This window comes from Aquarana catesbeiana, linkage group LG03 (genome assembly GCF_042186555.1).
Source record: "Aquarana catesbeiana isolate 2022-GZ linkage group LG03, ASM4218655v1, whole genome shotgun sequence".
NCBI classification, from domain to species: domain Eukaryota; kingdom Metazoa; phylum Chordata; class Amphibia; order Anura; family Ranidae; genus Aquarana; species Aquarana catesbeiana.
Window position 1 is genome coordinate 673438549 of NC_133326.1, and position 10713 is coordinate 673449261.

Genomic DNA, 10713 nt, shown 5'->3' on the forward strand with positions numbered 1-10713 from the left:
GGCATCCGTAATGGGACCCCCTTCCTACCCTAGGCCATACGACAGCTGTATGGGCAGCCATGGCTTTTGTTACGCCACTGGTCATTCTGGAACAGAAAAAAGCCTTCCCCAAACTAGTTGGACATGCACAATTGTCTAAAATTTCTTGGTAGGCCATAGTACGAGTGGCATTCAAGTCAGATTGGGATTTTAAATTTTACAAATATAAAAAGGGATGCAAGCGTGGCTGTACTACGTGCAGTAGTAATTTGCATGTGTGTCCTATTACTGATGTCACAAGCAAGTCCAGGGACCATTAATCAGGATGGCAGCCAACAGTGTTTGTGCATGCATGGAACAGCGTGTGGTGATGAAGTTTCTTGTGAATGAAGGCGTAAAACCCGCAGATATCTACAGAAGACATCAAGCACAGTACGGTGATGAGATGAGCTGAAGTCTGCACTGTGTTGAAGGAGTGTTTTGACAGGGAAGTCCAGGATTTTCTGGATTGCATCATTACATGTGACGAAACCTGGGCACATATCACTCCGGAATCAAAACGAGCATCAAAGCAGTGGAAGCATGCGGACTCACCACTACCAGAACATTTTTGAGCTATTGCGTCTGCAGGTAAAGTGGTGGCAAGTGTTTTCAGGGACAAACGTGGCATTATTCATGTGGATTTTCTACCCTGTGGTGCCACTGTCAACAGTAAATATTACTGTCGTGTTCTGGGTGATGTCCATACGCGTCTGTGGAAATAATGGTCAACATATTAGCACTGCACTGATGGCAAAGCGAAGGAGGCTGTCCTAGGATGGTTCAAGTGTACTGACAAATCTTTCTATGCAGAAGCTTTCCAGGCATTAGTCAAACACTGGGATAAGCGTAATAATGTAGCAGGGGAATATGTCGAAAAATAAATGCAGTTTCCAATCCTTGAAATTTGTTCTTTTATTATATAGACCTAAAAGTCCCGGTTTGACTTAAAAGCCCCTAGTATTAATGGGACCTTTCATTGTTAACACCTAAACTCAATAATTTGGAGGGCTGTCCGCATATCTTTAGCCATATAGTAGTAGATATAATGGTCAGATGGCCACCAACTTTTGGCCATACAGTGTATTTTATTTATCTGAGCTTTGGAGAAAAAAAAAAATATGCTTTAAGATAAGATGTTTAGTACCAGATATGGCCTTCACAAAACTAGAGGTTGTACTATAACAACATTTTGCTAAATGAACTCTCATACCTTTAACTCCTCAACGTCTTGCTTCATGTATGGTTTAAGAGCTTTTGCTTTAAAAGTAGATTATCTGATTTTGCTTGACCAGACCATCTGTGCCTAACAGGCCAGAGCAACCAAGCGCTGATGGGCTTAGGAGGCGATTTATGTGATCAGGTAATAGGGATGCGGACGTGACGGTCTTGTGACAAATTGACATGACACCACAAAGTAAATTTTGTGCCATTTAATCTTTCAAAGAATGCAGGAACACCTTGGAAAGTGTGTCAGTATCTCCCAAACAATGCTGCTTGTGGCAACAAGTACCCATGCTTTTATAATAGATTCCAGGCAATCAGTGAGCTTCTTATGCTATTTAGCAAACAATAGAACTGTATTAGAGTGTTTGTCTGCTCAAACCCCCTCCCCCCCCCCAAAAAAAAATCACATTGAGTGCATCTCTGCAGTACTTGTACATTTCCTAATGTTTTGTCTTTTTAAAATGCTGCAAGTACAAAAAATACCTGTTAATCTGCCAGAAATCTAGTAAGCTCCTAACCTCCTGTTTGGGCAGACAATACTGCCAAATGCTGCATGGAAATTCCAAGCAGTGTTGTCAACCTTGCCCATTTCTTCTCTGTCAAACTACAGAACACTTATCTCTATTTTCATCTCCTTAACATAAAGAGGGGTTGTTTGTCTGTCCTGCTTTGCTGTTTGGATTCCCCTATTTATGACCTTGTCTTGGATATCGACCTGCTTGCCATATGGGAAAGGGGGCTACTATAGGTGAAGAACACAGAAGCCAACTATAGTGTCTGACCACCTGCATTAGGGGTAAGCGTGACAATCAGGCATAATAATCAGTTGTTAACATAATACTGGGGATGAGCTCACGGTTTGGTCTGAGCCTGCACTTTGGACAGCATTCATTTTACGGAGGGCAAAACTAATCAGTGTTCAGCGGAGTCAAACCTCCTTTGGCAGCTGGAAGTGACAGTATTGCTACTGCTTCTAAATGTGATGACTTCCTGCTCACAGCGCCTGGTTCTTAGGACACCATCAACCACCGGTATCCTAACAACCATTACTCATCTCCACCTATTTATGTAAACAAATGGGAGGGGGTAGTGAAAAAAAAGAAAAGTTGTGGGGTCTCCCACAAAATTCTTACCAGACCCTTTAGGTCTGAGATAGCTTTTGAGGGAACAAATAAATGGCTTGAGCCCCCCCCCCCCCCCCCCTCAGTTCTATACCAGACGTTGTTGCAATCTTTGATCAATTTTCCTCTTTCGTCAACATCCAGGGAGATTTGCTACAGTGCCATGGGCTGTAAACTTCTTGTGCACAGTGGACGCAGGAACATTAAGATCTTTGGAGATAGTCTTGTATCCTTGAGATTGTCCATGCTTTTTCACAAATTTTGTTCTCAACCCTCAGACAATTCATTGCTGCTCTTTCTCTTCTCCATGCTCAGTGTGACACACAACAGAAAGATTGAAACTATTTTTCACCATTTTAACTGGTTGCTGGTGAGTCCAATTACAAATTACAGGAGCATCACAAACTTTGAATGCAATTCTTTCTTACAATTATGAGAAGGTGCCAATAATTTTGTCCCGTCCATTTTTGGAGTTCTGTGTGGAATGTGTCACATTTGGCTTTTTCTTTCTCCACGTTTTTGTTTCATACAAATTTAAACAAAAGAAATAAACATGAGAATGCCTAAAAATTTGTTATTGCAACAATTTTCTGGGCAAAGTGGTGCATTAACTGACAGAAATGCAGGGGTGCCAAAATTTTTGGTCATGGCTGTAGGTGGTACCTGGGGAAGGGAAAAGGAAAACGGAAATAAAGGTGATTGTAGTAGGAAGTTTTAAGGGAGTTAAGTAACTAATAGGAGGGTTGGCAACAACATGTCAGGTGGTCCCAGACTCCGTACGGCTGTGTGATTGGTTGACTAAAATTCTAACCCTTCATTCTGTCATCAGGGCCTTGTAGTCTGTTGGGTTCTGAAGTTCAATCCGATAGATTCATGTTTTTTCTGTAACTTGTAAATGGTGATCTTCCATTGTTTTTATGATCCCTCATTGGAAATCATTAGTTTCCATATTGCTTCTTCACCAATCCTTTCCAGAACGTGCTGAATTCAGAAGCTTTTTCAGATGGCCGTTTTATTTCAGTGCCCCAGAGATCGGCAGCTTGGGCGGCAGGAGAGTTGAGTATTTGCAAGAAAAGCTTTTTTTTGAGGATTTATTTTTGTGAGTCGCTTTAATGCTGAACTCCAGGGGGAAGAAAATGTTGTCTAAAAACAAGAGCCAAGAGTTGAATCTTAGTGTGCTTTGTGTATTTCTTTCAGATCTGTACAGTGATCCTGTGTGAAACTTTCCCTATGTGCAGGAGCTTCTTATAATAAGGACCGCACACTGCTGCTCTCTCTTCTTGTGCACGGTGACTGGTCTTGTCTCTGCCCCCTTCCGTAGTTTTCTGCAGGCATCCTGTATTGGGTGGGGCCTGCTGGGTCCCTCCCACAGCTCTTTTCTACGCTCAGGCTAATGTATACAACAGTCATGATGTCACTACTACTTGTACAAGGTAATAACTGGGTTTGCAAAGACATTTTGTGCTCACAGGTCCTTGTGGCTATTGATGGATATGTCTAGTTAAAAATTTTTGGGCCCAGAGTTCAGCTTTAACATGCTGAAGCTTATATGAGATTTCAAAAGATACATCTTTACAGCATATCTAAACCTCAAAAATAATGAATTGCAGCTTACCTGTTATTTTGGCTGCGTTAGTTTCCTTTTTTCAATACTTTTTTTTTCTTTATTTTTACCTGCTTATAAACCAGATGGAAGGAAAGTGGCTGGGATGATCATGCCACTGATGTGGTCACAAAGATCTGCTCAGATGTAGATGACCTACAGCTCAGTCCATAGTTGTTTCTTACCTGCAATACAGCTACCGGCCTTGGGATTGAGCTTGCTCCTGAGACAACCATTACAGTCCATTGGTTTTCTTTCAATTCTTTCATACACAAATACAGAGACTTAGTGGCACTCCCAATTGGTGGTTTCCAAAGTATAGTCCCTTAGACTGCCAAGAGGCCAGGTCAGAAGTAGAACAATCGACACTCAAGCTTTCTGAGTCATGGGACAGGCACAGATAATTCCAGCCCTCGCAGCACAGATGGACTCCTTCAGTCTATCACTCTATCTTCATCCCAGCTCATATACCAGTCACTTTATGACCACTTACAGGTTAAGCGAATAACCTTAATTATCTCATTATAATGGTATCTTAAAGTGGATGGGATATTTTAGGCAACAAATAAAAATGTCGTTCCTGAAAGTTGATGTGTTAAAAAAAAGCACAAAAAATGGGAATCACAGTTTATTGTGTATGGGGCTGTATAGCTGCAGACTGGTTAGGGTGCCTATGCCCATGCATGTCCACAGCCAAATGTGCCTACAAAGGGCATGTGAGCATCAAAACTGGACCACAGAGCAATGGAAGAAGGTGGCCTGGTCAGATGAACCACATTTTGTTGTACATCATGTGGATGGCCGGGTGTGTGTGCATTGCTTTCCTGGGTAACAGATGGCACCAGAATGCAGTATAGAAAGCAGGAAAGTTGGCGGGGCGTGATGCTTTGGGCAATGTTCTGCTGGGAAACCTTCAGTCCAGCCATTCATGTGGATGTTACTTGGCCTGTATCACCTACCTAAACTGTACAGTCAGTTGTATTCCGTCAACTTTACTTAAAGCGGAACTTCAGTCATTTTTTCAATTTACCATCTATTAAATCTTCTGCTCTTGTTGTTTTAACTTTGAATAGTAAAACATTTTTTTCCTGCCAGTAAATACCTTATACAGCCCACTTCCTGTTTCTTGTCTGGTAAAAAGCCCAGGCTTATGACATCAGGCACAGCTCTCTCTCTCTCATTCTCGTGAGAGTTTGCCAGGAAGGGAGGGGGGATGAGTCATAAGAGGGTCAATGAGACCTGCAGGGCTGGAGGTGTGCCTCTGGTGTGTCTGTGTAAATCCAAGAAGTGAACAGGCAGCAGCTTTAGCTGCCCACAGATAAAATGGTTGCAACCAGACTCAGTGGAGGGAGATTTCTCCAGCATATTTGGCAAGTACAGAATCACAGTATATATAAAATAATATGCAAAGTGGTTGGAGGGAAGCTTCAGAATGACAAAGATGTTTTTATTACAAATTATGTGAGCAGACTGCAGTTCCTCTTTAATGAACCTTTTTAGCAGACACATTAGTTCCTTCTTACTGAGGCTTACCAGAAAAATGTCTTTGTGGTGCTCGCCATTGCACTGGTTTTCTGACAAATTCCTGTTCAAAAGATTCCTGGTCCTTGCTCTAGCTAGCTCTCCTATTTTTCTATTAGGTTTTTTACCCATAATGGGATCCAACTTACAGTGGTGCAGTAGGTCATAATGCCCAACCTACAGGGAAGGTCCACTCTGGGAAGAACTCCTCACAACCCCCTTCTCTCCTTCTATCTCCTCCCACTGAAATGTAAATACTCAAGTAACTCTGGGTAAATGATAACCAGGTCATCTGGTACCAAATAGTCAGGACCTAACCTTAAGATATAACACCCTCTTACATGGTGATCCTGTCAGTAACACACTTGCTGCCTAGTGTGACAATACTCATCCATTGGACTGTATCTACGGAGGAGCAGCATTGTCGTCCTAGGTTGCTCTCCTGATTTGGGCCTCATCTCCATTACATTGATCAGCTTGCTTTGCAGTTCCCAGAGGTTAGCTGAGAGCAGGGGCGGCCTGTCCATTAAGGGTGCACGGCGCAGCCTCCTCCCCTTTCCACTGCCACCCCCTCTTTCAGGAGCCCGGGTGCATGAATTACGTTCTGATTGGCCGCTGAAGGGGAGGAAGGAGATGGAAGCGGCCAAGCAGGGAAAGGAGATGCCTGCTTGTGATGCCCGTGGAGGAGAGTCGGGAAAGCCACCCGTGGTTGAGGTAAGGGCACCGACCGACCGACTGACCCAACCTTTACCACTGACTGAGAGGCTAATAACCTTGCTTGAGATTTTAGTTAATTTCACAGGAAGCTACAAGGACACACAATTTCCTAAAGAACCAAGAGCCATTTTTCTGTACCTACAGAAAAGGTTCTTACCCTGGAAAAAAATAAAACAATGCTGCCACCACCCCTTAGACTTGGTTCACACTGCCACGACTTGGGATATGACTTATGAGACCCCAAGTCACATGACATGTGAAATCCCATGTTAGTCAATGAGATCTTAATTAGCACTACTGAAGTCACTCTGACTTTGGAAAAGGTTCCTGTTCTACTTCAAGGCAACTTCTATCTGACTTGTGCTCAATAGACTTTAATGGAAGTCGCCTCCAAGTCGGTTTCTCATCTATGTTGATTTGATTTGGATATGACATTATAGATAGATTATCCTGGCATTTCCCTAAAGTCACTTCAAAGTCTTTTCAAAGTTGCATCGAGTAGCACTCAAGTCACCAGGAAGTCGCCTGGCAAAATTACACTGTAAGTTTTGCAACTTTCAGGTCGCGGCAGTGTGAACTGAGCTTTAGGGCTTGAAACCTGAAATATATTAAATATTTGCTCTTGGGTTTAGATACACTTTAAGGTTTGATACATACGCATCATATTATGTGCTATAAAGTTTCTATTACGATCTGGAAACTGTCCCTCTGTGATAGGCTCCAGATGCAAGATTGCAGTCATTCCCTGTGCTCCAGTATTCCTCCCAGGCTGCCTGTAAAATATATATAGGAATTTCTGATTAGGAATGCTACTAAGAAACACTAAGGGGTAGAACGCTATGGAGAGGTTATTCTAGGAATTTCTGGGTTCAGTGAAAGCTTCTCTGGTTGAACAGTTTCCTCACTTTGTATCGACCTGAAAATGTGGCTTTCATAATAATACCACAGCCTAAATATGATGCTCACCCTTCTAAATTAAAGAAGGTATAAACCCTAACTAAAGGACATTTAGTTTTTTAGAAGCTGAACACTGGCCAAGCACTCCTCTTTAGCTAAGAACCCTAGTAGAGCAAAGAAAAAAACAAACAAGTGGTCCAAATACTTACCTGAATGCACAGTCACGTGACATGCCAATTCTCGAGTCTTCTTTCTTATGGACTGCAGAGTGGGAGGGTTGTCCTCCTATTTAAAGGGGACAAAAAAATGAAAATATATTATCCAGAGACATCTAGGGATGCCTAAGCAGTATCCTGAAAAAATGTACTTTTTGCTTGGTATTGCTTAAGAACAAAACTTCCTGTTCCTAGGCATTCCCAATTACCACCAGCCTATCTGTAATAATAAGATATACTACACAGTGTGTGTGTTTTTAAAAATTTGGCAACTAAATACTTTTTTTCACATCGCTGATGTGCAGTCACGTGACCGCCCGGGAGATGTCAGAGGGAAATCTCAGCCCCTCCCACTGTAATCCTTAGATTGGGGAAAGAGAGCAGCTGGCGATGTGAATTTTCAAAAAACACAAACACTGTGTATTATATCTTATTATTACAGAGGGGCTGGCAGGGAATAGGATTGTTGGCTTTACGACCACTTTAAATCTGTATATGTGCACTGATGCCTCTGACTACTAATCTCACTACTAATCTCACTCCCTCTCAAACAAAAAATTCCTCCTTCCAAACAAAAATCCCTCACAACTAAGCACCCTCCCCCACAAGAAGAAATCTTCCCCCTAGTCAAAAAATCCCCCCTCCCAAGCAAGTTCCCCCAGCACAACAGACCCCCCCCCTTAAAAATTCCTCCTGGTACAAACATCCCCTCACCCTGCAATTAACATCCTCCTTTCCAACCATTCCCTCAGAAATTAAAAGATTTCTCCCAAGTCCTAAACAATAAATATTCCCCCCTCCAGCACAAACATTCCTCACCCCCCCACACACAAATGTCTCCCCTCCCAAGCACACCTGCCTTCCTTCTCACCAGCAGACTGCAGGTACAGGCCTTAGATACTCCATGGCATAGTTCCGGGGAAGCCCTCCCATGCTCCCCTCGGTTGTGCAATATGCAAAGTCAAGGAGTAACCTAGGAGTCCCTTCATGCAACATCTTAAAAAGAGAATACGGAGCCTCAGGTATGTCAGCCAGCACCATAAGATCAAAGCAGACCTCAAGTTAAAAAAAAAAGACCAGTACAAAAAAAACAGATTTGACTGTATAACTTGCCTTCAATTCAGCACTGCCCCCTGCAGTTAATCATCTTAACTTCTTGTGAGCACAGGTTGTCATGGACCCTCCCCTCTTGGGATTCATCATCATGCTGGTCAAGGCTAACAGTACATAAGCATAGGACATCCCCTGTTATATGAGCGAAGTTCTGTGCTGCAATAAGAACTGCCCGCCACTGCCAGAGATGGGAAAGACAAGGACCATTAACACCCTTGAGCCAATTACTCAAAACCAATATGCTAGTGTAGAGAGGTGTGGGGCTACAGCAATATGGAGATTGAGACATTGCCCTTTATTCTTCTCTCCTTCTATTGAGATACTGATGTTATGCTGCATTATTCTCCTCCAGCCAGTAGGGAGAGAGCTAAAGCCAAGCAAGCCCATATTGTTCTATGCAGATCACTGAGAATCCTGGGAGTTGTAATTTGAGACGGCAGCCATATAATAACTACATTATAATGGTTTCACTACAAATCCCAACAAGCACTGTGCAATAGGAGGGGTGGACAGATGATTTTTATTACATTGCCCCTAAATGTTCTTCCTCTTGGCACCGAGGGAGTTAGCACAAGAACATAGCTGCCAGCTGGAGACCGTACCAGAGACATCCAACCCTGAGACTGTGAGTGAGGACACCTCGGGCAGCGGAACGCTGCCCACATCACAGCCCCTACACTGCTTCCGCAGGAAAACTGGAGCATTCAAACACCATCTGCTTCTCATCCCTGTTCATCAGAAGCTCAGGGAGAGACTGAGGGAACCCCACTTCTATAATGAGAGGTCACCGCAGCATCTCAAGGACTGGTGAAAAGGCTATACGCCCATTGCTGATGCTACTAGCAGGGACTGACCCACTGACAGCAGGACTGCATCTAGAACAACCCTATATCGCATTATACTGAACCTTTAGCGCATCTGAATTACATATACTTTGCATTTGTGTTGAGACTATACCGTGCCTATACTGCCTACAGGGTAACTGAGACTGCAGTTAGGTGCACTAATGCTCTTAAAGGGCCCCAACGATAGCCAGCAGAAAAACATCTCAAAGGACAGCCCCTCATGTAATAATTATTTGGCAAGCCCCCTTTGCTTCCTAGCCCCCTTTGCTTCCCAGCCCCCTCTGCTACCATCCTCCTTTTCTTTTGAACAGTCCATAACCAGTTGGTCTAGAATAGCATCGTCACCATAAATGTTCTCTGGCACTGGCAGTTACCAACCATATTAGGTGACAAAATATTATGTTTGCATTTACTACCTGGTTTGGTGCCTGTTTTCTTTGATATAGTGCTACTACTGGGTACTAAGTATTACCTTCAGTGATTTCCTGTGATATTGTATGTTTGTACACTCAACCTGGTGGGATAGAGGGGCTGAGTCTAGGCTATAATTCTGACTTTCTTCTGGCTTTAGTAACTTTGATCCAGGACAGTGAGTATTGCATCCATTGGTACAGAAAATGGTCAATAAACCAGCATTTACAGTAGGAGATTACAGTCTATATATTTATTTTAGCACAGGGTTCCTTTTGGCCAATAGAAGCCTGGAGGTGAGGATCTCGTACAATAGTGGTGCAATTAGAGTCAATATTGTTCGTCAAGAACAGTATAGTCCACCAGTGTTTGTAATGAACCAGAATTACTGTGGGAAGATTGGGCAATACAGCATCTCCTTGATATTTCATCAATGTTTTGCCTCCCATTGCAAGGGTAAGGGTTGGGCTTCATAGTGGAGAATTTTTTTCAAATTTTTTAGAAATTCGCTTGAAATTTCAGCAAACTTGATTGTTGTTGCTTTTTTTTTTCTAAACCATTAATATGATCCAAAATTGCGTAAAAAGATATGTAAAAACATAACAAGGAAATGGACAAAAATCGTAAACATTTTTATCAATTTTTTGGGGTATTTATTTTTGTTACATTTTTATCACATTATATGATAATCATGTTTTGATGTTTTTTTGAAGTTGCTATTTGGGTTCTGTTTCTCTTTTGTCTAAAAAAAATTAAAATATATCAAAATGCACCTAAAAAGTGAAGCAGCACTTAGAAACAAAAAAATATATATACTCAAACCAGGGGTGGACTGATAACTCATGGGGCCCCCGGGCAATAGAAGATTATGGGGCCCCCAGGCAATCAGAGATTATGGGGCCACACAGTATACACACACACAGTATACAATCACACAGTATACACATACATGTACACACAGTATACACAGACAGATGTAAAAAAAACACAGATTTATACATACTGTCCCTCGCTTTATTGAGGCT